The sequence below is a fragment of the Aythya fuligula genome, chromosome 8 (genome assembly GCF_009819795.1).
Source record: "Aythya fuligula isolate bAytFul2 chromosome 8, bAytFul2.pri, whole genome shotgun sequence".
Taxonomy (NCBI): domain Eukaryota; kingdom Metazoa; phylum Chordata; class Aves; order Anseriformes; family Anatidae; genus Aythya; species Aythya fuligula.
The window spans coordinates 7,995,175-8,021,644 of NC_045566.1; the positions used below are offsets into that span (position 1 = coordinate 7,995,175).

At 39.6% G+C, this 26,470-nt stretch overlaps 1 protein-coding gene across 3 annotated transcripts in view; it reads left to right on the top strand.

The window, feature by feature from the left end:
* The window catches only part of BEND5 (BEN domain containing 5), a 923,509-nt gene that overhangs the window by 787,338 nt on the left and 109,701 nt on the right, over positions 1 to 26,470 (top strand). The gene's annotated exons all lie outside the window — the stretch shown is intronic.

Below are 26,470 nucleotides of genomic sequence, written 5' to 3' on the forward strand. Positions count from 1 at the left end.
TAGAAGACAGTAGGCCTACTTACAAAAAGACTATATTGAAAACGTGATAGAAGAAATAAATTAAAAATGAAAAAAAAAATCAAATCAAATGAATGGTTTCTACCTTTTGCATATAGCTGTTCCTGAAAAGAATTAACTTTGACCAGTTAATCAGTACTAACATTTATTACTCAAAATGTTATCCCTTTTGATCTGACAGGCTTGTTTGGGATAATTTGTTAAAGATGACAAAAAGGCTCATATGCTCCTCATTCATTTTGACCTTTCTTACTATTAGGAAATTAATTTCAGAACTGAAACAAATGTATTAGTGTTGTCATTAAGGAAAAAAAAAAAAAAAAAAAAGATGAATACCTTGCCTTCCTTGCCTTCAAGCTGTTTCTTTGTATTAATCCATCACACTGTAACATGATCACTTTTTGACACATAACATCCTACCAAGATACCTTCGACATTCACACCAGCTCTTATTAAATACTGCACATAAATTCTAAGTGCTGGAAATTATTAATAGAGAAAGGTGAATAATAAAAAAGTATAGATATAAGAAATACATGGAGGGTAGAGAGGCTTTTTTTAATGAGAAGGTTTATCAGCTCTGGATATGTGGTTTTAAAAATTTTAAAGGGTAAAAACAGACATACTCTTTTTATTATTGTTTTCCCTTGATAATGTTTTATTTTGTAACTGACAAAACAGGAATCAATAAATACTTCCAATTGGTACCTTTCTTACTAAGAATTTGCAGGTTTTCTTTCATGTTTGCTTAGCGGAAACAAGTTTTGATCCAGTCAGATTTCAAAAGCTGAAAATGTGTTTTCTTGTAGTTGTAGCAACATTTGTTTGCCTCTATTTCAATTTAATATTTACTGCTGTTTACCCATAATTCTCACCACGTCCTCCCCCCAAATTGCCTGTAGCTCTCAGAAATGTGTTGGTGGGTGCCTTAGTGAATAACAGTCATGAGCGATCCCTTTTATCCTTTTCAGTTGTATATGAAAGGAAATGTTTGAGCTATATGGACAAATTAAATGATGCTCTCCTCCAAGATGCAAACTACAGACTAGCTAAGCACTGGTGGCTGTCAAGCACAGTCGCTGGGTATGAGTATTGAATTGGAGTCGTAGTTGTTAATGAGGACTTAAGCCAGGCAGGGTTTGAAGTTCAGGTAGGATGTGAATAAACACTCAAAAGTTGGGATGCTTGTTCAGAAGAAATATATATACTCTTCATATGTGTTTTTCAAAACTGTGAAGCCCAGTTTTTCAAATTTCTGAAAGGGTCATGACATGGAAAAGAATGTGAATCACACTAAGATATTGTGGAGATGCTTTCTTATCAAGTACACTTAGCATGTGTCGGGCTCTGGCTTTACAGAGTTAGTTACATCAGGTAACCAAAGTATTGAACCTTAGCAGATTCTTTTCAGTTTGGGAATTCCACCTTTCCAAGAAATCCACATAATACATGGATTTTAAATGTATCATTCGTGAGTAGACTAGAACAGAAAGGTCACATCACCTGCATTTTAAATACCATGTGGATAAATCAATCATTATCACATCAGAACAACAGCACCTACTATTTTTCAAAGATGAGTTCAGCAAAGTGCCAGTTGTTATGTGCTGCAGTTATGTTTATGCAGCTACCAGCAGCTGCTGCTTTCCGTTTTCATGGCTTAAATGGAAGGCAGACTCATGAAACTGAAGGATGCTTTTTGTTACTGCTGGTGCTGCTGTTTACTTATACTGTGAGATTGGGCTAAAGAGAATGTTAAAAATGATGTTTAGCGATGGGAGGGTCTGCAACCAGGGAAAAGGGAAGGGAGTTGTGAACAGGTAGAGCATGTTTGTACTGGGACATGACAACAGTAAAAGGGAAGGATTTGTGTGCCAGGCTATACCATTTCAGCTGCCTTGATCATTTGAGTCCTAAATCTTCAGATGGGAGTATAAAGGTGTATATGGTAAGGGAACACTGACCTTATTGTATTGTTTTGCTGGTTGTTTGAAAATATATTAAATAAAAGTATTTATGCTAAGGTTAAGGGAAAAAAAAAAAAACGTACTTTGTCCTGCCATTTACATTCTTGTTTCAAATAGTGAATAAGAGACAATAATTTTCCTTGAATGGCATTTGAGGAGCAAGGTTACGTTTAGAGAAATGAGAGCCAGAAAGTCCAACTAGATGTTTAGAAGACTTTATGCAGAAGGAAAGACATGATATCTGCTAGGAAGGGTCAAAAAAAACATATGCCATAAAGAGTGGATTAGTTATCTATGCATGAGAACCAGTCAAAGGCAAGGCTATTGTATACATAGACTGCTTCAGCCAGGAATCATCCCCTGGCTGAGCATCTCTCTTTGCTGAGGACTGAGTTTTCTGATAAATTTGATTTTTGGTACTTGAATTTATTTTGAAGTATGAAACAAGGGAGAGGAAATATCTGAATAAATGTGTTAGTGACTGAAAACCACAATTCTTCCCCTCTTTACCCATTTATATTTTTTGTGTTGTGTTCAGAGGAGTTGAAACTGTTTTTGTTTGAAGTTCAGTTTTGTTGTCCTTGAAAATATCCTTTCTGGCATGTGAACAATCATGAGAGAAATGCAATCCAAATATAGGGGAAATTTACAAACTGTAAGGATAGACTGAAAAGCAGAAAAAAATAGTGGTGATTCTTGAGAGCAACGTTTCAATCAGAAATATAGTGTCACATATGTCATACTCAAATACCATTACTTATTAATTTATTATTATTATGAATGTATTTACTAAATTGGCTAAGTAAAGTAACTTATATTTTAGTTATTTTTTCTCTCTCATATCTCACATCACTGAAATTGTGTGAATACCTGCTCTCTGGCTAATATTTCAAAAGAAATAGTGAACAGATATATTGTTGAAAAATTTGCTAGGGATTTGCTATATATCTGTAAGACTAAACGCACTGAGCTGCTTGTACATTCCAAAAGATAATGTCAATTGATCTGGGGGTACATGTTGCCTTCTGAAACTAGACCCCAACTGATCTTCAGTCACATCATTGCTGTCAGGGGGCTTGCTTGGGAAATGCAGATAATCGTGAATCACCTGTGCTGGCTTTGTAGTAGATTTTTCATTCCTCTAGCAACTTAGAAGACAGAGATGGGAACAATCTGTGAGATTAGCCAGTCCACCCCCACGGCCAGCCAAGTTGTTTCTTACCCTACTGTGTTTTTAAGAAAACTCTTCACTCTGTTCTTAGTTATTTTCTTTACTGTTGCAGTGAAACCCACTATTACACTGAAGTTGTACTTACTTAAATCATACACTGACCACAAAGGGTCACTCATTCAACAAACCCCCAAGATGCATTTTGAAAAGCCTTTCCTTACTAATTGTCAGTCTGCAACATAACACAGAGCTCTTCCCATAAAGGCACCACTGAGAGCAGTTTCTGCAGTCTCAGATGTTTGGTTCATATTTAGAACGAGGGGACGTTTCAAATGACAGTTGTTCTTTTTCCTTTACAGTGTATTAGAAATAATGAAACAGTTCCGTGTAGCATGTAGGACATTTTGTACTGCACACAGGAAAATGATCAGGTTAAAACATTATCAGGAGAGTTCAGGTTCTAGATTTTTTTGCCCTTTCTAAGGATTGTGAAATACATGCTTCAGTTTTTATTAAAATGAGTTCTCTGTGTGATATTTAGCTTAAACACATTTTAAGGATTTATTTTGGTATGGCGTAAAAACAGAAAAGCACAGTTGTGAAAGACGTACCTTTTCAGACAAGATGATGTTTTGTTTTGTTCCCTGAAAAGCTATGTGCTCTGTAATAGTCCTTCTCTAGCTTGGAAGGCTTAGGAAGTAACACTGTGGCCAGCTCCACTCTCTTCTTTTGGAGAATACAGGACACTGCTGAATGCACACCCTCTGTCAGAGGCTGAATTCCAGTTGGTTTCAGTAAAAATGGGATAAATACATTGTTTCCTGGTCAGCTTTCCATGTTGATAGTCAGAATCGTTTACTGTTGAACACAGTGCTAAAATGTCAGCTGAGCACGACTCCCCATGCAGCTAGCTGGTGACCCATCGATTCAGTGACTCAGAACAATGATTGATTGAGAAAAATGATCGATTCTGCAACGCGATCGGCGTGCCGCTGAGCTCCAAACACAACATGTGATCATTACACCCAGTAGCTTGGCTTCATGGACCACTCTATGCTGCTTCCTGGGATCTCAGTTTTCTCCCATCATCATTAAGATGCTGAGGGATGGTCCATAATTTCTTCTCAGGAATGTAAGAAATTTAAGCAGAACAAGCTACTCCATTTCTCATGCCATAGTGGTAGAGACTAAGTGGGGGATCAACTTGAAATTAATCTCTTTCTTATAAAATCTTCACAAGATGTTCATAATTTTGGAGTCTTTTGGATTAAAGGAATAGAAAAGAATGACAGCTCTTGGGAAATAATTTGTTGGTAAAGAAAGGTAAAGCTGATAGAAGAGATCTGCAAATCAAGCGGACCAGTTCAGTCCAGTCCAGCTGATGGCCTGAGGCTTCATTTGGCCAGCAAGATCCTTCCATCTTCTCTGTTCTCTCTCTCCTGGGAATAGGCAACACCTCAGCAGCCAAATCCCACCTCCTGGACCTTTGCATACAGTTGGGGTGCATCCACTGAGGTGCAATAAGTGGGAGTAGTATAAGGACTGCTGATAGGCAAGGTACGGAGGGAGAGGTGGCCGTGTCTGGGCTTGGGTTACCTCTCCTTCCTTGCCTTGCCTATCAGCAGTCCTTGTGCTGCTTGGTGGGGTTGCAGACAGGTGATGGGAGACAAGGAGTAGCTGCTGTGCTGATGATGCTCTGAAATCTGCTCTCTGCAGCTCTTATGGGGAAGCTGCCTGGGCTTTTCATTTATTTTTCTCATTGTGAGCTTTTAATTCAGTTGCACTCAAGGACTGTGTGTGTTACTCCTTGAGGTTTCTTGGACTCCTGTGGGAGTGTGACTCTCTACCTATTGCCTTCTTAAATCAATTCAGACAATCCTAGAAGGAGAGCCTGACTCAGGAGAGCCAAACTAACATCCTTCCTGCCCCTTCCCCAACAGCATGATGCTGGGGAGAGTTGAGGTTGGAATCCAGAGCTGAGCTCTTTGCTCAGACCCTCTTGCTCTATAGAAGTAGGAGATATTATTGGCTTATTTCCCCAGCTATGAACACACACTTCCTGCAGGTGGTTTCTGTACTTGCACTGAGAAGGCAGCTGTAGTGTTCAGCCCCCCAAGCCACAGAAAATGCTAACTGTTCCTTTAAAACATCTGCACAGTGACTTTCCTTTTCCCTTGATCCTGCTTCTCGCTGCCATCTTCCTAACAAGGGAGTTGTTACCCAAAGACTTGTTATCCCTCTCTCTGCTGACGACTCGCCTGACAGCTCTGTCTGTATGTAAATTAACTTTTTTTTTGTTTTATTTTTTATCCAGAGGCATTTTGGTTTTGGCAGTCTCATCAAAAAAGCATATTCTGCTTTAAATTACCCCCAGTTCTCCAAAATGCCTCCCACACCACACTTAAAAATCATTCTTTCTTTTTCTGATCGGGAATTTCAGCAACACTTTAGTCTTAAAATAAATGGCTTGTTTGCAGTTGGATACTCCCCCCACGCAGACACCTTTTGTTATTAATATGTGCACATCTGCTTGTCTAATTATTTGATCTTCTACGTAGAACCAAAAGTCATATTTTTTTTAGAAGTTCGTGTGAGCCGATCACAGAAAATCTTCTTGTTTGGGGTCACAGCCGCTTTCATTCCTTTGCCTTTTGGGCAGCTGTCCAATGTCAGTCACTTATCATAAATAATCAGTCTCATCAGGTTACTGCAGAGATTCAGCCAATTGCAGACACACAGAGGGTAAATCTGGCCTTAACTCCAGGCTGAAAGTGGCCTTTCAAAACTAATTTGGGGATTTACAAAACGACAGACAGGCTCTCCTTGTGTGCTGAGATGCTTGCTCGTTGTTGTTGCTGGTTGGGTGTTTTTTTTTAATTGCCTAGTTAATATAATCTGACACACTTCTAATGGCCCGCTGGTGAGTTCAATAGGGTACTCATTTTCATCAGGTGCTGGTAATAGGGTAAAGGAGCTTGGTTTAAAATCTGTTAAAGATGCAGTAATCTTTTTTAAAAGCTCACTGCTAGCAGCTCTTCTGGAGTCTGTGCTAAAGGATATTAATGTCAGGACTTGCTTTGCTACCAAGCTGAGTTCTGTGTGCTCTTGTGTACATTTGGTAAGTAGGAAATTGCCAGCCCTTGTGACAAATCCTGGAATGGGGATTTGGGATGCAGAATTTGCAGCTGAGGCAGAATAAATTGGGGCCCTAGGAGAAAAACCCAACTGAGTGTTGCAGAAATACCAGAGGTTGTCTGTGAAGTCCAGGTCTGAGAGCAGGGACAGATCTGTTCCCGACTTATCTTTCTTTGGGCTGTGTCTGTACAGGGAAGAAATTCTCCATTTTTAGAGGGTGTGCAGGGAGGTGAAAAAAAAACACTAGTAAGCCATAGGCTGCGTGTCTAGAAGCTCAGGTAGGAACTAACCAGGCATGTTTTGTCCTGGGGTTAAGTATTTTTCCTGGAGTTATCTGGTGTCCTGTGTTATGGCCGTTTGAAGTCCTGAAACGTTTATTGTTTTTCCTGATAGCGTGTGATATACTTAAACATTTCTAATATTCTTTAATTCTTTGGATGCCCCAGGAGCAACTTTTGACTCTATTTCTAATTGAGCAGAAGCTGTTAAAGCTGGGGTCACAAGTAGAAAGTCTCACTGAAAATGATGTCTTTTTTTTAAGCTTGCTTATTTGATATTTTTTTCTCATATACTTTGCTTCTTTCCAAAACATTAGCCAGAATGCTAGACCTGAGGAGGTCCTAGACTTAAAATGTTTCCCATTTGTGCATGCTTTTAATTTCATGTTCTGTTTTGCCTAATATTGTGGTTTTGCTTAAGAAAATCAGGCATTAGTTGAATTTTCCTGTTTGACAGTCCTGTTTTAGAGTGAGAACTTGCATAATTCTTCCTTGTGCCTTGCTGTGAACTTCCCTTCTCACATATCTGAAGGGAGGAAAACTGAGCTAGCTGTCAACCCTTCTACACTTTTGCAAATGGGGAGGGATCAAAGCTGTGGGTTAATAGCTTCAAAATATATATAGATTGGATACAGCCTTACACCTGAACTTTGAAGCACAAACTCACTTCTAATTGCAAACCACTCATGCTTTATTGAGGTGGTCAGTGTTATTTCATCAGAGCCTTTTGATTTTCATGGTTTTTTGGTACACATATTAGTAACTGAACTGCCGCCTGTGCTCTCTGATCCATGCAGTGTGCCTGCTACATGGTCTCCACTTTTGTTGCCTGTGTGTCTTTGACACCATGAACTGAGGTTTCCATAGCATGAAATATGATGTAGAGTGTAGCCCTCTGTAACTTCATTGCAGATAGACCCCACATACTGCACATGAAGTAGTTATCCACATAACATTGCAAAAAAAATAAATAAAAAATGCTAGGTCTCCAGCTTCCAAATGGTAGCAGGAGGGGGGACACCTGAACTGTGTTTCACAAGTCTTTCTGCACCTGTGCAGGTGTCAGTCTGTCACGTCCAGCCACCCCACTGCCACGGCAAAGTGTACGCAGCAAAGAGCACAAAGCAACAGCAAAAGTGATGCTTTCATTTTGCAAGGGGGAGTGGGCTGCGGTAAACCCCTGAAAATGCCTGTGGATGCAGTGAGCTATAGGAGTGCCCTGTCCTGGGACATTCAAGGTCTAAGGGCCAGAGATACTGATTTTGTTTGGTATCAAGAATATGCTGCTTTCTTCCTCTGTTTTGTATTGTGGCTGAGATGGTAAAGCCTTGCTTGCGTCCTTGTATCACGTTGCTATCCCTTTTATTTTCTTTGTGATCACCGCTGGAAATTTTGTCCGATTAGAAGAAACTTTTACCTCTATTAAGCCCCCGAATCTCCATCAAGCGTCTGATAGACTGGGCCCTAACGGCAGCCGCTTTACTTCTTTTCAGGCACCATCCATCAGGCTGACAGTGACTGCCGATGGGCCAGTCATATTGTCTATATTTCATACACAAACATCAGGCCTGCTGACAGCACTTTGCACACTCGGAAATTGCTTTTGCTGTGAGCTGAATTTCAACTAGAGCTTTTTTGCTGGCTCCATCTCTCAGTGTTTATGACCCTCAGGAGCAGAGGAACTGCTGTGAATAGATAATGCTGAAAGCACTCTTGTAGCACAGAAGGTTTCATGTCTGAAGTATTTAATGTTTACAGCAAATTTGGTGTTTGTTAATTTGCATTTTTATGCATTCCTTAAAGAACTGTCACCTTATTCTTCTGCTCGTCCTTTGTACAGATGTGTGGCAATTTCTGCTGGGGGGACAGTGCTGATAGGGGTGGGGGGAAAGAGGAGAAGAGGTGTTAAGGGATGGGAAGAAGGCAGGATAGAGTCACAAGGTGCTCCGTGGCTTGGGTACTGAATCAGAATAATGCTACTTCAGAGGATGGGAAGGAAAGGAATGTAAGCAGTGTAAAGTTACCCCTTTGCACCAAACTGGAGTAATTATGATTTATAACCCATCATCTGTTTAAAAGTCAAATGCATAGCATATAGGAAAAAGACTAACCTGGAAGAGATCGTATCTGTTTGTCCTTTCCTTTAAAAAGCAGACAAATTATTTTCCTTACTGGAAAGGACAGCTACCTGCTAATAATGCACTCCTCCCAGCAGCTGCATTGTATTTCTTGTTGGTATAGAAATGCTTCTGCTGGGCTGTAATTGTTGTGTTTGTGCACAGATGTAGGTTTTCACTTGGGTTGGTACCTAAAGTACCGTGTGTCTGTGGGTAGGCTGGAGTCTTTGTCTATACCACTGTGCATGTTTTTACAGGAAGAAATGTGTTTGTGTTCACCTGCATGTTTGTTTCCAGCTATCCTTGAGAAAGTTTGTGCCTGGGTATTGTTCAGAAACTGAAGAGTGGATGGGGAAGAAATAAAGATGGCTGTTTAGAAAGTTGTGCAGCAGTTTCAGTTGAACTATGGAGGTCACATAGATTAACCTATACCTACCAAATGTTCCCCAGGCAATCAGAGCACTCCGGCCAGCCAGGCAGTTTTATAAGGACTGTAAAGAATATACAGAGACATATCCCTGTAAAACCATCTCTTACCTGAAAGCTCAACGAGCCATGAAATTCAGGAAAAGAACAGCCATTTCTTGGGAAAATGTAATGTTAAGTGTCCCAAAATTAAACTCCAAGCCAGTATATTTTTGATGTTCAGCTAGAGTGACCTATGTTCAAGTAATATTAAAGAGAAATTTTCAGAGTAAAAATCCTATGTTAACAGGAAAAAAAAATCTCAGACTTTTCCACTGTTACCAGGAATGGCTTATTATATGTGTTGAAACTGAAAGATTTAAAAAGCATTATTTATTCTTTCATTTATCCTAATAGCTTCTTTTTTTTTTTTTTTTTTTTCCCCCTCTGGTCATTTTTCCAGCTTAGAGGGAGCTGAAGACTCAACTAGTCAGTTTGTCTGCATATGTGCAGTTGATTTTACTGTCATGCTGTAGCTCAGCAATCTTCTGTTTAGGTTGCAAACTATAAAGGGTAACATTTAATCTCTCTGTTCTTTTTGCCAGGCCCGACTGACATTTGTGTTAGTGATTTTTGTTGTGTTGTTGTTGGTTTTTGTTTTGTTTTGTTTTGTTTTTTCTCTACCCTTTTGCACTTTAATTTTTAAATGGAAACTGAATGTTGTGCCTATAGCTTCCTGACAGGGTTAAAGAATGACACTTCTATTTCAAAAATAATTTGACTATATAAAAACTGTGGGGCAAAACTGATTTTCAAGAGACATTATTTTATTGATGATATATTGTATGACCTTTTGCATGATTATTGTTGAGATATGGGAATAGCAAAAATATTTCCTGCATTGATTTAACCCGAGGTACAAAACATTAAATACAAGTAAGGGCGGTTTCTTAAGTAAACAGCACCTTTTCAAACAACAGGTTATGTGGATGTTCCTATTACAATAACTCTTGTGCATCCCTCCTGAGACACAATGAAAGGGAGTTGTGTTCAGGTCTGTGTAATCACAGGCTATTTGTAGTACAGCAGTTCCTGGGAGCTCCTGTTCTGATCAACATCCCATTGAATTTGTGCTGCCATACACTGTGAGCAAGTGTCTTCCATGAGAAGGTTGTGATTTATGAAGATTAGACAGACAGGCATTCTGCAATCCCCATTATAAAAGTGAGAGCTGAGAGGAGCTGCATGACTTGTTGAAGGTCAAATGCAAAGACCATGGCAGAACCGAGGAATCAATGCACGTATCGTTTCGTGATGTGGAGGCTTCCTGCCCCTTCCATCTCTGCTGGCTGGGGAACAGTAGAGACAGGGCTTCCCAAAGCTAGTGTTGTGGCAGGAGTACAACATTCAATGTGTGATAAATGAGCACATTGACTCAGGAACCAACCACGGGAATCCACAAAATGTCAGAGTCCTGGGAGATATGCTCCCAGGTAGCTGACGCTATGTCCTTATCACGAGTTGAGTGGAACAGAGCCAGAATTGTGTTCATGTTGGGATACTTTATGTGTCTACTCTCAAAATGAAGGAAACAAGGTTAACAGTGTAAAAGTGCAGAAAACAGTGTTCATATGCAACTGTTTCTTTGAAAACTATTTTCCTTCTAACTCTATCCCTCCATGCATTAATAATAGAAGTCAGGCTCAACTATGAAGATTTCCTGTCTCACATAACTTATCCAGAAGAAGCAGAAGAGGTTAACAGCACTCCTCTCTCCATGCCACTTTTGCTGTTACATCTACCTTTGCTCTACTTGAAAATGGCATTTAACATGAAAAAGATCTCAGTTCAGTACCTGGAACCTCTGCCTACCTGTTCAGAACAAATAAGAGCAGAGGCGTAATGGAGAGAAATTGAAATCTTTGGTTGACTTCTGAAATCCTGCATGACCTTGGGTAAGTTGTTTTAACTCTGGGCTTCAGTTTGCCAAGCTGCAATGTGATACCAGTAACTTATTTAATTTGCAAAGTGTTTTAAGATCTGCTAAAGATTAACAGTGTCACAGGGAGCACAAACATATTGAACAGTAACCACAGTCGTCTGTGATGCTTATTGAGTCTAGTTTCATCAGGAACATGGCAGTGGTGGCTGTAGCATGTGAAATGGTAGGCGAATAAATTGGGAATCTATGATGGGGCCATCTGTATGATTTCACTACAGGAAATTTGACAGTGTTCCCTTTATCTAACTGTAGTGTGAAGGAAGAGGAAGGATGCACAGCTATTATACGATGTAAGTTATGATACGCTGTTTTAAGGGAGAGAAAGAATACAACCACTTAACTCTTTGATAAATCTGCACATGGCTGTTAGAATATAAACAGTTGTGAAGCAGTGAAAGAAGTGTTTGATGGTGGTTTTTATTAATTTCTGGGCTCCTCAAAGAGGAATAACTGGCTTTGGGGAGTCATGGGGACTTTGACTTTCAGAAGCAACTATCTACGATACTAGGCAGTGTGATAGTCCAAGGCAATAAAATACCCACAAGGTCCCCTTTGATGTAGAGAATGTGTGGCAGGTTCCACCTCCACAGGGAATCTCATTAGGTATTGCTGCAAGGAAGTGAAACAGTCAAGAAGCTACTCAACCTCTCTCTTTTCTCTCATCGTATTAGCCATTGGGAAGCAATTTTCTTTTGTTGTTGTATGATCTTTAGAGATGAGCTGATGATCTCAACCCTGTTCTCTAGATAAGTAAAAACCATTTTGAGTATTTTTCCCCCCCTCATTCTTGGTATTTAAAAACTACTTTCCCAGGCCCTGTTTTGATAATGCTAGTATCTACAATGTATATCTGAAATTGTAGGAAGTCCTATAAAAGCTGTATTCCATTTAGGAACACTGGATCCTCATCTCCCTTTCCACTACACACATGTATGTGCACATACAGTTAATTTCTAGTGTGAAAAATAACTTTTCAAAACTCCTGAGAGTATCCAGTGATTCTTTCGGGTCGCTCACTGCAATACTTCCATTTTGGTTCAATAATTTCTAATCGGCTGAGATCACTTAGCAAATATGTATGAGAAACTTATTTTTGCTGTAAATAAGGATAATTTATTTCCATGTCAAAAGATAAGTAATTTTTACTTTACTGCTAATCCTTGTATTTTCTTCATGAATCTACAAAAATGACAATAAGTTTGTCATGGAAGGGAGACCTAAAAGGTGTGTAATTCCCGTGATTTCTTCCCCTGGAGCATTCCTGATTATTGATACATTCTGTCACTTAAGATTTACATCATTGATTAGTGTGATTTAGAGTGTCATAGCTTCGCATTCTTTGAGCCTTTCTAGCAAAGCAAGCAATTTAAAGTCGTAGCATGTGATACAAGATTTCAAAGCAGTAATTCAGCTGCAATGTTATGTTTGATCTAACATTTACTGCCTACCTACTATAACAACTGGCAGTTTATAAACTTAGAGATTAAAATGATGAGAGCTTTAGAAACTCATATAACAATAATGAAGTAGTGTATGAATGCCTGTGATTTTTTTTTTTTTTTCTGCAGTTTTCTTCAACATCCTCAGGTATTTGGCAGATACTGGGAATGTTCATGGACATGCCCAGTCCATGAAGTGTAGATTAGCCATGATAACTAAACCAGCGAGAGTTCAGACTCTGATCACAGTGAGAAACAAGTGGATGAAATTTAGGTCAGGCCATAACAGACAACATTTAAATTCCTGTGTCTGTGCTGCTTAAGAACTGGACTCGGGTCCTCTCTGTTCCTGCTACGGGGTTCTGAATTTCATAACCCAGAATTTTCATAGTGAAAGTTGTTTAAAGGTTGTCTTGGCCAGAGGTGTGCCTTGGCTTATCAGATATTACATTACTGTTGTTCCCACAGAACTAAAATTTCCCCAGGTCCTTTCATGCAGCCTATCTGTAACATACCTGTTGACATGAAAACAGAAGTTTTAAAAAAAATGTAATTCATAAGAAAAGTCTAATTATTTGTGACATTTCATCCATCATGTCCTAAGCTTCTCCAGAGGAAAGTAGTAACATTTCGTCTCCTTGACAGCAAACAACACACTGACGGACTGAAAAATGTTCTGCTATATTTCAAACTGCAGCATTTATGAGTAAAGAACAAGTACAAAATAAATAGCAAGAGTAAAGAGCAGGAACCCATGTAAGTAGGGGGCAGAAGCTTAGAGAGCTTTCTAAAAGCTTTCTCTTGGTTCAAAAAAAAAAAAAAAAAAAAATCCTTCAAAAATAACCAGAACTTCTCAGGGTAAGCAATCTGTTGGATGGAAGCTATAACAATACCACTCAGCCCAATCTGCATGGACTTCCCTAACCACGCCTGCAAGGAGATGCCTTGGGTGGTCATTGCAGCATAGTGCAGTTCATGGAGGGCAATAGGAGCAACTGAAGACAGGCTGGAAACTGCCTTTTAGGCTACCCCCCTACTTCTATCACCAGCACTCCAGGACTTGAAAAAGAGTGCTTATGTGATCTGCAGGGCAGAGAAGCATAGCAAGGCTGTGGAGCCTGCCCTTGTATTTTTGTTTTCCCTGGAAGTAACAACTAAGCCCCTGAACATTGCTGTTGATTCATACAAAAAATGATTTTGCTTCTTCATGTTCTTTCCTTAACAAACCAATCTAGCTAATTCCCCATACTGACATAATTATCTCTCTCTTCTTTTAATCTATCTCTTCTTTGTTACTGGTAGTGGTTGTGTGCTTTTTTTTTTGTTGTTTGTTTGTTTGTTTTTGATGATTATCTGATCGTGGATGACCTATCTCTTTCCACATGGCTATTGTGGTCCTTCTTTCAGACCTAGATGTATCTGTTTCAAAACTTAAGGGTTCCTCCCACTTCAGCAAAAAAGTACCTCTATTAGTAACCCCTATTCCTACAAATGTGCAGATATTAAATTTCTACTGTTTTCCTCAGTAATCTGAGATCTCATGTCTGCGAAACATTCAGTTTCCATACACTGATGGGCTGTGAAGGTCATCTATGGTAGCATATGCGTACAGCTCTTGAGCTGTTTTTCAACTCCTTACGGTGTGCTGTTGACAGATCTCATGTTCTCCAGATTTCATCATTTAAACAAGCACCAGGGACAAAAGAAAAGTGCAAGATCCCCATGTGAGGCATCAATGGAATCTTCCATCTTGGGAGTCTAATGAAGAACAGTAATGAGCTGGGGATTTTTGATGTTGTTTGGGTGTTCTTTGTTTTCTGATCTCTTGTTCTATAAGAAATCTGTGCTACAGCTTCTATTTGTAAAGTATCTCTCCTTTTAACTCTGAAAAGCTGCAAATGTTCTTTGTGGAAAATGCAGGTTTATGCAGACATTACTAATCTTTTATAGGGTGGAGGCTCTTTCATTTCCATTCTTTTTCTTTTCCTTTTCTGTTATGCGCGCACACAAAAAACTCAGGAGTACATCATGAGCCGAACTGTATTTTCTGTTTATTGCCACCAGGTTAATAACAGTAATGGTGCGAGGAGAAAATGAAGTGTTATGTAAAATCCTGCATTGCAGATTTTGGTGCTGATGCAAAGAGCTCAATAAAGTGTAACACTTTAATCATGGAGATAAAATCACACAGCAGCTTCACAGTCTTCCAAGATGCAGAGCCTTAAGACAAAATAGAATTGGGAAGAGAAAGAGAAACTGACAATATTATTAAGTCCCAGAAAAGTTAGGGAAGAAAACAGCCCACTTTCTTTTCCTGTGACGCCTTGATTCAGTCACTGTATTTACAAGATAAACAACTGAAAATGTGTGTATATGAATTTCCTGGTATTAGAGAGAGCAAAATGCCACAGCCTTATACACAACTCAATGACATTTACAGGAACCTGAAAACCTTTTAAAAAACAAAGCAAACAACTCCCCCTCTCCCTGCCAAAAAAAAAAAAAAAAAAGAGAGAGAGAGAAAACAACAACTATAGCGTGGTATGATGGTATATATTGTTTTTTTCCAAGTAGGCAGGCAGCCAAACATCATGTTAACTATAGTGGCAAGAAGTACATATTCAGCTTGCTAGCACAGAAGACAGCTTGATTTTGGATGGTGCTTATACTCTGTATATCTTTGACTGGTCTCTGCATCTTTGAGCTGGTCCACTTGCTGTGAGGCACCTGACTGCAGCCGTGTGCCAAGTTTATTCTTCTTTGAAAAATGTTTCCTAAGAATTTCTATTCCCCAAATCTTGGCTATTAAAAAGGATATAATAGTATTTGAAAAAATAAAAAATAAATAAAAAAGGAAAAACAAACAAACATGGAAATACCCAGTTTGGGGGCAAGAAGAATGCCTTGGGTAACTCAGACGTGTCATGTAGCTTTGTTCCTAGTATCTGCAAACAGAGGAGCTGAACACAGGGAGGGAATCTCTGTAGTGGAGCCCAGTGACTGTCTGCCCCCACTCTGGAAGATGTTTCTTCACACCAGGGTGGTGCAGCACCAGGAGGGAAGCCATTCCAAAGAAGGTACGTACTCAGTGAGAAATGTAATTCAGTTTTAGATGGTGCCTGACCCTTTGGGAATCAGCAGCCATTACCTGGAGCAGCACAGCAGCCTGATGAGCCACATTGCCCAGTACATGAGCAGAATGGAGGTGGTTATACCTTAGCTTTATTGCTGGGGCTCCACTGGCTGTATTCTGCCTAATTCCTGCCTGTTTGCAGCTGGTTAGAGCTGCCTGTTTCAATTTATTGCATAGTTATTCCCTTGGGTAAGATTTAAGGTTAATTCAAGGGCATGCTAAACCTTGCTGGGGCTGGAAGGTAACCCAGAAGGTTGAGTGTTTCCACCAGCTGTGATAACCATGTGCCTATGTTTGGGACCGCTAGGTGAGAATCTCCTACAGAGACAGAATCAAGCATACATATGACTGTTTTTTGGTAACTGATAAACTCTGTCATCACTGCTTACCCATGATATGCCCATCATAAAGAGTGCCTGATTACATGGCTGGTTTAATCCGTATAGCATGAAAGCTGACATTTTATATTACTTTATATCCTCTTGTCCAGCTGAGTTCACTTGTGTGGAATTAACAGATGTCAGATTTGGACGTTATGGGCATGGATGCCACAGAAATGTGTGTAAATAAACCATCCCTCATGTAGTATTGTTAGAATTGGTCATGGTAAGAGATGGCAAAGGATGGAAATGTTTCGTAGGATTCCATAATAGTAACTCATCGGATTGTGGGGATAGCTCAGGGATGCATCAAACTGACATGCCTTTGGAGGCTAAAATTGTATCCTAAGGGTTTTTCTGAAGTAAAAAAAAAAAAAAAAAAATCCTGCTTTTACTGAGATAATGTCTAAGTCCAAGAACAGTACCTGTTTCCCCATGGTGTGTTACAATATTCATTACCCTTTGATGGAGTTGCATTAATGGCCTACTGATCTCGACATTTTCTCAGTTTTATCCAACATATTTGGGGTAAAGGATCAGGTAGGCTGTAATTATCTATGCGTCTTGAAAGTTGAAAGACTGCATACCTGGTGGCTGTAAGCTCATTCATCAAAGTGAAGGGGCAGTGGTTCTAGGAAACCTACCACGTTGTGTCAACAGGTTTTGTTTGCTTGTGAAGATTGCAGGCAACTGGATGGATTTGAAGAGCTGTCTTTTTAAGGGCAGAAATGAATAAAAACAAAGTCCTGGGGGGGGTTAAAAAATAAATAAAATACCCAAACACAAAACCTCTGCGAAGAGTTTCTCTGTATGAATCATACAATTGATTCTTTGGGTGTGGGGTGATGTATGGGCAGCTCAAGGAGCTGATTGGGCTGGAAGAGAGATGCCTCCAAATATTTAGACTTTTTTTTTTTTTTTTTTTTTTTCATCTAGCTGAAATGGTTCCCTAGATGATAACATGGGTCCCCAGCAAACTGTGCCAGGTTACGGGGTTACGGTACTGCATAGACCTGGAAATGCGTGGTCACCCATGAGTAGGTGAAGTGGGAAGGGTGGAGTTCTTAAGGCTGTCCTTTTTGATGAAAACATGCATGTGAAAACAGAGGATCAGTTCAAAATGGGGCTGTGATGCCTTTCTGAATGAAAGGATGGTAACAGGCATGAATAGATTGATTGAATTAATTGATGTAGGTACTGCTTTTAGGTTGGGAAGTGCTAGAAACACTGGCACCATTTGATGCAGAACCAATAGACTCTTTTGCTCTTTGTGAGGGTAGCACAAAGGGGAACTCACCAGAGACAGAGGGACCACTGCAATAATGAAGTATGTCGGAATATACTTTCCAATAGCAAGGTAGTGTTTGGGATAGTGTCCTGGGAGACTAGAATCACTGTCTGCAACTTTGAAAAGAGCAAGTTAGTGATTTCCTAGTGCTGGGTATGTAGCGATAGCACTCTTACCTCCCAGGCATTTAGATTGTGTGTGTGCCTTTTCCAACCATTTATGTACTATTTCATCTGCTTTTAAAAAATACAGCTAGACCATTTTTACTGTGTATTTTTTTTTTATCCCATTTTTTTCATGTAGGTTTCTCTCAATATAACACACAAGTGAGTTAAAAACAATCAATGTAAAGACTCACAAAGTGGTGGCTGGATCTGTGGTTAACCCTTGTTTTAAAAATGATGAGGTTCCTTTTTTTTTGCCTGTGTCCTTTTAACACTGTGGGTCAGCTCTATGTCAGAAAAAAACAGAGAGGGGCAATCCAGCCCTGGACTGAATAAGCTGCAGTGGTAGGTCACCTGTTACTTGCTGGGATGCTCCAGCCAGATAAAGTGGTCAAAAATGTTGCTACATCCTTCCACGGACTGGGATGGCATTCTTTGAGCATGGCACTTACAAGTGTATTTGTTTTGATTGATTCCCTGGTTAGAATTGATACTCACTTTCCTTGCCAGGAAGAAAAGGGGTGTGGGGAGAAAGAAGTTAATTGCTGACAAGCTTCAAGGGTCATCACAGTATTTGTCTCCACTTCCATTCTTTTACAAAGGTTTTAATGCTGTGTAATTATGGATTTGTTCTAAGTCTTATTTTCTCTTACAAGCTGATCACCTCATGCCTTGAAACGCTTGCAGTAGTTCCAGCAATGAAACCAGGGCTATTGTAGCACAGAAATCTCTAAAATTGCAGTGATTTTCAGTTGGACACTGACCCACTGTACATCTGAAAATGTAGGTGTTGCTCTCAGGGAGCTGTTTGGCATAATTTTCTCTGTGGGGACAGATCACAGCTTCTGCTGGTCTCAGCTGTTGGGCAAATCCCCATCAAGTCTAATAGCCAGTGCTCCTTTCCCCTTGATCAGCTGGGCTTTGGTCAGTGCTGAGTTGAACATTGTTCACTTAATGAATAGCTCCCAGAATGCAAACTTCACCTGTTATCCTTCCATTTAGGAAAATTGAGAGTTTAGTCTTTTGTACTCCGCATTCAAGAGATGAGAGGGGAAAAAACCACCTAAATGCCTCCATTTAAATGTAAATTTTGACTTTTCACGTCTGCCTAAGTAGGGTGTTTGTTTTCATAAACAATATGTGTATAAATAAAAGCCATGGAATTGAAAGAATAAAATCCCTTTCTTGTTGATATTGATATATTTTCCACGCAATAATCTTGCTCTCATCATGTTATATATTTTTCTGTTTCTTTTTACTTTAAAACTAATTTTGCTGTGAGAACAAGAACAGGAGATCGTTAGGAGGAAATACTCTGGTGCTGGCTTGCACAGAGAAAACATGCCATCTGCCTAATGTGTTTCATCTTGTGTCAGCCTAAGATTTGTTGTTTGGGTTTAACATGCCAGTCACTAGCCTCGAAAGAGTTCAAGCAGCAGCTCTGACACATATCCTGGCTAGGGCTCCAAATCCTTCCTGCCTTCCAGGCACTCTGCTTGCTGTGAAATAGGCCTCGAGATTTTGGGCAGAAGGTGCAATTCCCATCACCTATCATGTCCATGTATATGAGTACTACCAGCATTTGTGCATGGAATTTAAGTGGTTTGGGTTATATTTTCAGTCTTTGTTGTGTCATGCTGTCAAGATCCAAAAGCAAAGACCCAGCCCGAAAGTGGAGTGTGGTGGTGGGTCCAAGAAGCTGGTGGACGAGGATGTGGTGGTATCTCCCAAAGGCAACCATGCAGTACAAGCTTTACCCTTCCCTGCTGTGTTAGGGAAGACCTGGAAGAGCCATTTGGTGTAGCGCTTGAGTCCCAAAATCAGAATAGTCATTCAGTTGAGCCCTGCTCACTCTGAATGGAGAGGTCTGTACTGTGACTTGTGCCTCATCACTAACTTGGTATATGTCCCTGCTCCAGCGTGCATTGTGGACTTGTCTGCCGGCAGGAAAGGGACATGTTTTGGGGCTCAAAGCTGTCATCTGAACCAGTGAGAGACCGAGGTTCAGAAACAGGCCCTTCTTCTTTACCAGATATTTCTTCTTCTTTAGTCACAGACTTTTTGCCTGATAAATGGATGGCATATGTCTCAGCTGGGTAAATGTAGCTGGTCATATTTTGTTACACTGTGCGTAATAAAGACTTTAGCTTATTTTGTTATTAAGAAAAGAATTTGGCAGACAGCTTTAAATGTCTGCCTAAGGACAAAATGAACTGAGTTTTGTAGATAGCTGCTTTTTTTTTCTTAATAAATAAATAAATGGAAAGATTTTTATGTTGATAATAAAAATAACTAATGCAGAGCTTTTTCCACTAGTGCCTGGAGACATGGACAGATGTGGGATTTTGAAGGGATAAAGAATTGAATTCTGTTGGCAGGTAGTTGCTATAAAAATGACTATCCTTTCTGCCTCTTATTACAGACCAACATTCAACAAATGAAGAGTTTCTGAGAAAGCTAATAATGACAGGATCAGGTTCCAACCACCAGAGATAGCAGAAACCTCCTCCCTTCAGAGAAATCTGAAGTTAAAGGGAAGTGGTTGGGAGAAATGGGAGCTTTATTAAAGTTTACTAACGGACTTTCTCCGACTCACAATGTGATGTGTGGGAGCATGGAGGAGAGCAAACCAGTGGGGAAAATATAAAGAAATAGAATAAGTTCACCAGAAGTTTGGTTTGCCCATGAGTTGTCTGCTGAAGTTTTATGCGATTACTTTTCTGCCTCCAGAGAACTTTCATTAAACTGTCCTATATATTTCATTTCTGTCTTGTTTTGTGGTCTGTTGGAATAACAGGATATTCTTTTGGGACTTCTCTGGTTCCTTTGGTTAGCAGAGTTGGTGATGCATCTTTGGGAAGGCAGGTCAGCTCTTTGGAACCATCTGGATGTGTTACCCGACATTAAGAAGCTGGGGCAGATGTGACCCCTCTGTATTTTCACTCGAGTTTGGCAAGTGGCTAGCTTATGTCACATCATATAATTCATCCAATTATGGGGAAATGTCTTATTCACTATTTTTTTTCCAATACTAGCTTTTCTTGTATCCAAGTAGTATTCAGTGTTATAGCTAAAGCTTAGGTCAATCTCTGGAGGGACTATAAAGCAACAAACTCCAGTGTAAAGTGTTAAAAGCTACTAATATTGTTGACTGCCATTTTTTCTTTAAAACTCTGATACCATTGCACTGAGTTGTTTACTGTCCCTTCTCTTGGCATCAGACTATTGATTTGAAACTTTCCAAGTGGCACAGATTTATATAAGGTCTGGCATATCTTCTCAGTTGAGGAAAAAATCAGCGAGAAAGAAAGGCCTCTAATTTCAGTGGTAAATCAAGGAGTTTATGTTAGGAGTGTAGTTACCTTTGTCAGTGACAGAGGAGAAACCACTAGATTGATCCAGATCTAAGTGGTTTCATTCACATGTTGAAGAACCTATCTTTCTCTAGGGACTGCTGAGGTAGTACAGGGACCAATACAATTTTTGCTTGAACAAAGACTGCCAGCCATTTGTTGTTAGGATTTTGCATTCACACAGCAAATTAGATGATGGAAAAATGAAGTATAACGCCATAGTATCAGAAATTAAAAAGTCAAATTCATCTGAATCCAGATCTCCAAAACTACCTAGAACAGGAAGCTGGCTCCTTAGCTCAGACTGGGAGGAAAGCATCACTTTGTAGAATCACAGAATGGTTTGGATTGGAAGGTACCTTAAAGATCATCTAATTCCAACACCCTTTCCACCAAACTGATGGACAGCATATTTAGAATTTAGTTACTACACAAATTGTTTCATCTATCAGAATATCTTGACAAACCAGAATTATATTGTTTCCCAGTGTCGTTGGATTGTAGGACTTCTGAAGCCCTACAATCTGTTCTGGCTTCTGAAGCAGTCTGTAAAGTATATCATAGACCTGGGCAATCACTCTAGTGTTTGGTGACTCAACCTGAAAACAGTACATGGACCATCAGAACTGATGCTGCGTTTAGGAGAGCAGAGATCAAACATTGACCTGATACACCCATAATGATGAAAATGAGTTTTTTTTTTTTTTTTTTTTTATATTCAAAGATGAATTTTGTATACACGCACACTTATAAAGATGTATATATTCATGCATAAGAAAAAGCTGACACAAAACACCTAAATCTCTAAGTCAAGCAATGTCTCTGTGGGTCAACTCCTACTGTCTTGGATAGGAAATACATTTCTTCAAAGAAACTATAGCTTTGTTTAGTTCTTTGTTTTTTTTTTTTTTTTTTTTTTTTTTTTCTCTTCAAATTGTCATTCTGGTTATTTCTTTTACCATTGTGCTGATTCTTGAGCCCCTGATGTTCTGCAAGACCTGGATCCTCTTTCTATAGGAAATGTTTTTTAAAAAAAGGCATTCCCCAATATGTTTGCAAGGCATACATTGCCTTTGAGATCTTGCCTTGAGAATTTACTTAAAGACACCATTAACTGCCCTGCTGTACTGTTTGATGGTCAGAGCACAAGGTGATAATGCCTGCAGCAACACAGTTGCCCTATCAGCCAGTGTGGGTTGGGGAATATTGGAGAGGAAAAAAAAAAAAAAAATCAGATGCATCTGATGCTGATAAGTGCCTTGCAAAAAGCATGATATGTTGTGCTTACAGTCATAAAAGCAGATCCTTCCAAAATGGCCATTACTTTTTAACTTTTACAGCACTGTACAGGTAATAAATACCACTAGATGTAAAGCACAGAGGAAACATTCTGCAGTTCATTGGGAAATGCTATGCTGATCTGAAAGGCTGAGCTGTCTCTGAGCCAGTAAAACTCAAGGAAACCTATTCTTCCAGCTGCGGAAGAATCTTGGGTCAAAAAGAAGATATCATGGACAGTTCTTTTTTTCTTTTATTTGTTAGCATGCTGACCCTCCCTCCAGTAGCTATGTCTGCTGTATAGTACCTAATCTCTTTCAGTGCCCTTGTGTTTCTGTTTATCAGCTTTCACTTTTATCTCTTACTTGGCTGTGCTTGTTGCCTATGCTGAGTACAAGGGAAGAAAAGAAAGTGGCAACTTTCTGAGGAACAGAATAAGACTAATGACTGTGGGTGGCTTCTGCTTGTGGTGAGGCTGTGCCAGGAAGACAGAGAGAGATCGTTAGTTTGCTTTTCAGCTGTCCATCGCTAGTAGAGCACATGCGCAGTGTCCATCCATAGCCATCCTGTCTCTTTCCAAGGAAATAGATGGCCACATAACTTTGGAACAACACATTTCATGTTGTTTCTTTCCACCTGACTGGACAGGTTTACAGTTTGCATACATTTGTCTCTTTCTTATTCCACATTCATCTATGTAATAAGGGCTTACTTAAGGACTACCACTACAGGTCATCTCATAAGTCCAACTAATCTGATTTTCTGCATCTTTGTTAGAAGCAGAAGATGACACTTGGGGGGGGGGCATCAATATGAAAGCTCGCATGTGTAAAATGAGCCCTCACCTTTGATGTCTACCTTCTAATCACTGTTTTTGAGGCTTCTGGATCTAAAAGCTTTATGTAGTGAGGACCTACCATTCAGTAATCCCTCTAAAGTGGTTTAAACTGTAGAAATATGCATGGTTTTTTTTGCCAATAAGCAATGCGTTAACTTTCTAAGAACTACACAAGTCATATTCTGCAATAGAAATTAAAGTTTAATTGGAAAATAAGAACAACGATGTTGCATCAAACCCAAGGTCTGTTTGTCTCAGTATCTAATGGCCTATTGCAGATATAAGGGATAGACTGGAAGAACAGGACAAAGCCTCCTGCAATGTGTAATCTGGGGATTTTCTGATCAAGAATTTGTGTTCACTTCTTTCTGTGTGTTGGTAGAATATTTTTATTTGAATTTATCTAATTGATCCTTATGTTTTGGCCAAAATCTGGTGGCAATGATTTCTGCAGCATAAGGTAATTTTAAAAGTACTTAATTTTGTTTGCCTTAGGTCTTCTGCCTGATGACTTTATATTCTGTCAGCTGTTACTTATTTAATGAGAAATCATGAATAATGCCATATATTATTTGAGAGACTAGATAAATTTGTTATTTGGAATTTTGATTTGCTTACATGCAATTTGTTCAACTGGATTAGTCTCTAGGAAATTAGGGGACAGCAAGTCATAATTCCTATATTCCATAATTCCTCTCTTTTGAGCCTCTTTCCCTTTGTAATTGGAGGAGAGACAGGAAATGTCTTTGGGCCTTATTTATGTACTTACAAAGTAAAGACTGTGTACCTTAGAAGATTCTGCAGGGGTACAATTAAAAGTTATTTGTAAAACACAAATTGATTAATGCTTCTATGAAGTGAACAGGTACTCTTGGACTTAATATAGGTTCAAGTATATAAACAGCAATTAATGAAGCCTGGAGACATTAAATGACTTGCCTATGGTTACACAGCAAGTGAGTGTCTAAGGAACAGTACCAAGGAGTGCTAAATTCCCTGATACAGCTGCTGGGAGCATTTCAGCAGAGAAAACTTGCAGAACCAGACAAGAGTGAAACTGAATCACCCAGTGACAACATGGTCACTTAGATATTTCGGTTTTGTCACCCAATTTCCTTGCCATTAATTGCCAGAATTACAATGCTGCTTCAGCTCTTCTCTTTTTGTAGCTTAAAAAAAAAAATAAATAAAAAAAAAATTCCGTTCCTTCCCCTCTTCCAAAAACTTGTTGGTTATTTTTCCATAATTCCTTTTTTTCCTGAAAAGCTGTCTTTCTGTAAAGCCAATGCTGTTGCAGACAAGTGAGCAAGGCAGGATTTCCAGAGCTTGTTCAGCAGAGCATATGGTGGTGGATCCAGATCTCACAGGGCTTCCGTGTCAACATGTGCAGAGCAGGGATGTGAAAGTGAGGTCTGAGATAGACAGGGCCAAGTGAGATCATCAAAATTTAGTGTGAGATAATGGACTGAGACCCAGTACAATTCCAGTGTTTTATTTTTATTATCCAGGCAACTAAAATCTTCGGGGCTTGCTGAGGTCAAATCCCATCTCTCTGAGTGTCTGTGCATTGTGTTTGTTCCTGTATAAAGGAAAGAGAGAGGATGTGACAGAACAATGACTCTCCTTGTTCAGAGTTACCCTTCTTGTTTTGGCTTAGGGTCGGTCCCAAAATCCAGAAAGAATGTATTTCTTGATTCCTATTCATTGAGGGTAAAAATTTTACAAGAATTTTCCATGCAGTTGACCCAAAAGTCTTGTCTAAACTTGATCTGGGTCTTAAAATTGTCCCTTTGGCCCCTTTCTAATTTAATATGCATTTGAACAGAAGTGACTTCTTGATAGAGCCTTTCACCTCCAGGTCACCCTTTCAAATCCAATTCAGGCCTGTCATGACCAAATGTTACCGCCATCTGACGGCTCTTCTGCGTCCTGTGTGAATTTCTGGCTTCAGTCCAGTAGCTGGTGGACAGGTGCCTGAATTGCAAAAACTGCCAGAGCTGACACTAACTGAAAGTCTCTGCAGAGAGGTCAAAGAGTGAATCAGCCTGGCAGATGAATTAACACTTAACTTGTACGCAGAGTGATGCTTTATATCTTCAAAGCACTTTACAAACGTCAGCTAATCCTCAGGAGGTGTTGTTATCTGCACTGGCAGGTGAGAGAAGCAAGCAGATAGAGAAAGAACCAGGGTCAGAATATGCATGTTGCTGATCTCCCACTCCGGGGCCAAAACTACACATTTAGCTCCTTTCAGGCCTACTGATGGGCACAGCAGAGCAGGGTTCAAGATCACTGAAGGGGGTTCTTCTGCGGATAAAAGTATCCCTTGCTTTTTAAGAGGCATGATAGCATTGATGGACATGTCATCCTTTTGCTGTATGAATCCATGGAACCAACAGAAGTCTCTTCTCCATCCTCTTTGAGTCACTAATGATTCATGTCAGTTTATGCCTATTAATAAGAAATATCATTCAGATTGAGAAATTGGCATGTAATCAGATGGGTAAGCCATTCAAATGACTTCTAAATGGCAACTGGACTGGAGTGGTTGAATCCAAAAACCATCTCTCAGAACATCACTGAAATAATTTGGAAAAAAAAAAGTGTGAAGTGTCATGAAGAACCGTTAGAAGGTCATGCAAAATTAGAAGGGCATCAGTGTTTACAATCTGCGTTTGCAGGAACACTTAGACATTCTCAGATTGTACAAGGTTTTGTATAAGAATAAGGAGAAATTGACTGCTCTGCATGGTATCAGTGAGAATAAGAGTGTATTTAAACTGGCATTTTCCTCTTCACTGGAAACAAGAAGAGGAAATATTGTTTTAAAATATTTTTAACCTTTAGAATTTTTTTTAAAAATAGTAAACCACTTTTATTATCTTATGCAAATAATTGCTTTGGTTGCCATGGTGTTGCACAAAGGTGAATGGATCACCATGAGATGATGAATGGAAGGAGAAAGATGAGGTTGTCCCTATGGTTACAAAGGAGAGTGGCATATCTCTGAAATACTGCCTCTAATACGACATGGCTTACATCATCTGCAAAATTGGAGAAGACACTGTGGGCCCGTCTTGCTGATCCTCTGGAGTTTATAGAATGGCAGAGGAAAATATTGGAAATATTTTTTAAGGGTTTATGCTGTCTCTTTCAGATTTATGGGAAAAATAGGGGGAGAAGGTAGATGTTAGAAAAGTGATTTGGCTAAAATTCACCTTGCCAGGCATCCAAATTTGGATATTTCAGGGGAGGTTTGAATGTATGACACAGCAAGACAGTCCAAACTCTACCTCATGTTTCCTTGTGTAGTCAACAATAGATGAGCGTTGTGCATCCCTCAAGAGTGATCCAAGGCACTGGACAGAGTTTCCTGGAGCTGAGAGGGTCAGGACTGATGGTTTCTAGCTGAATATGGACTGCTGAACATTTGATGCTGAATGCTCAGTTTTTCTTGATTTTGCTTATTAGCATGTTGGACTTGTGTTTTCTGGTGTCACCTGC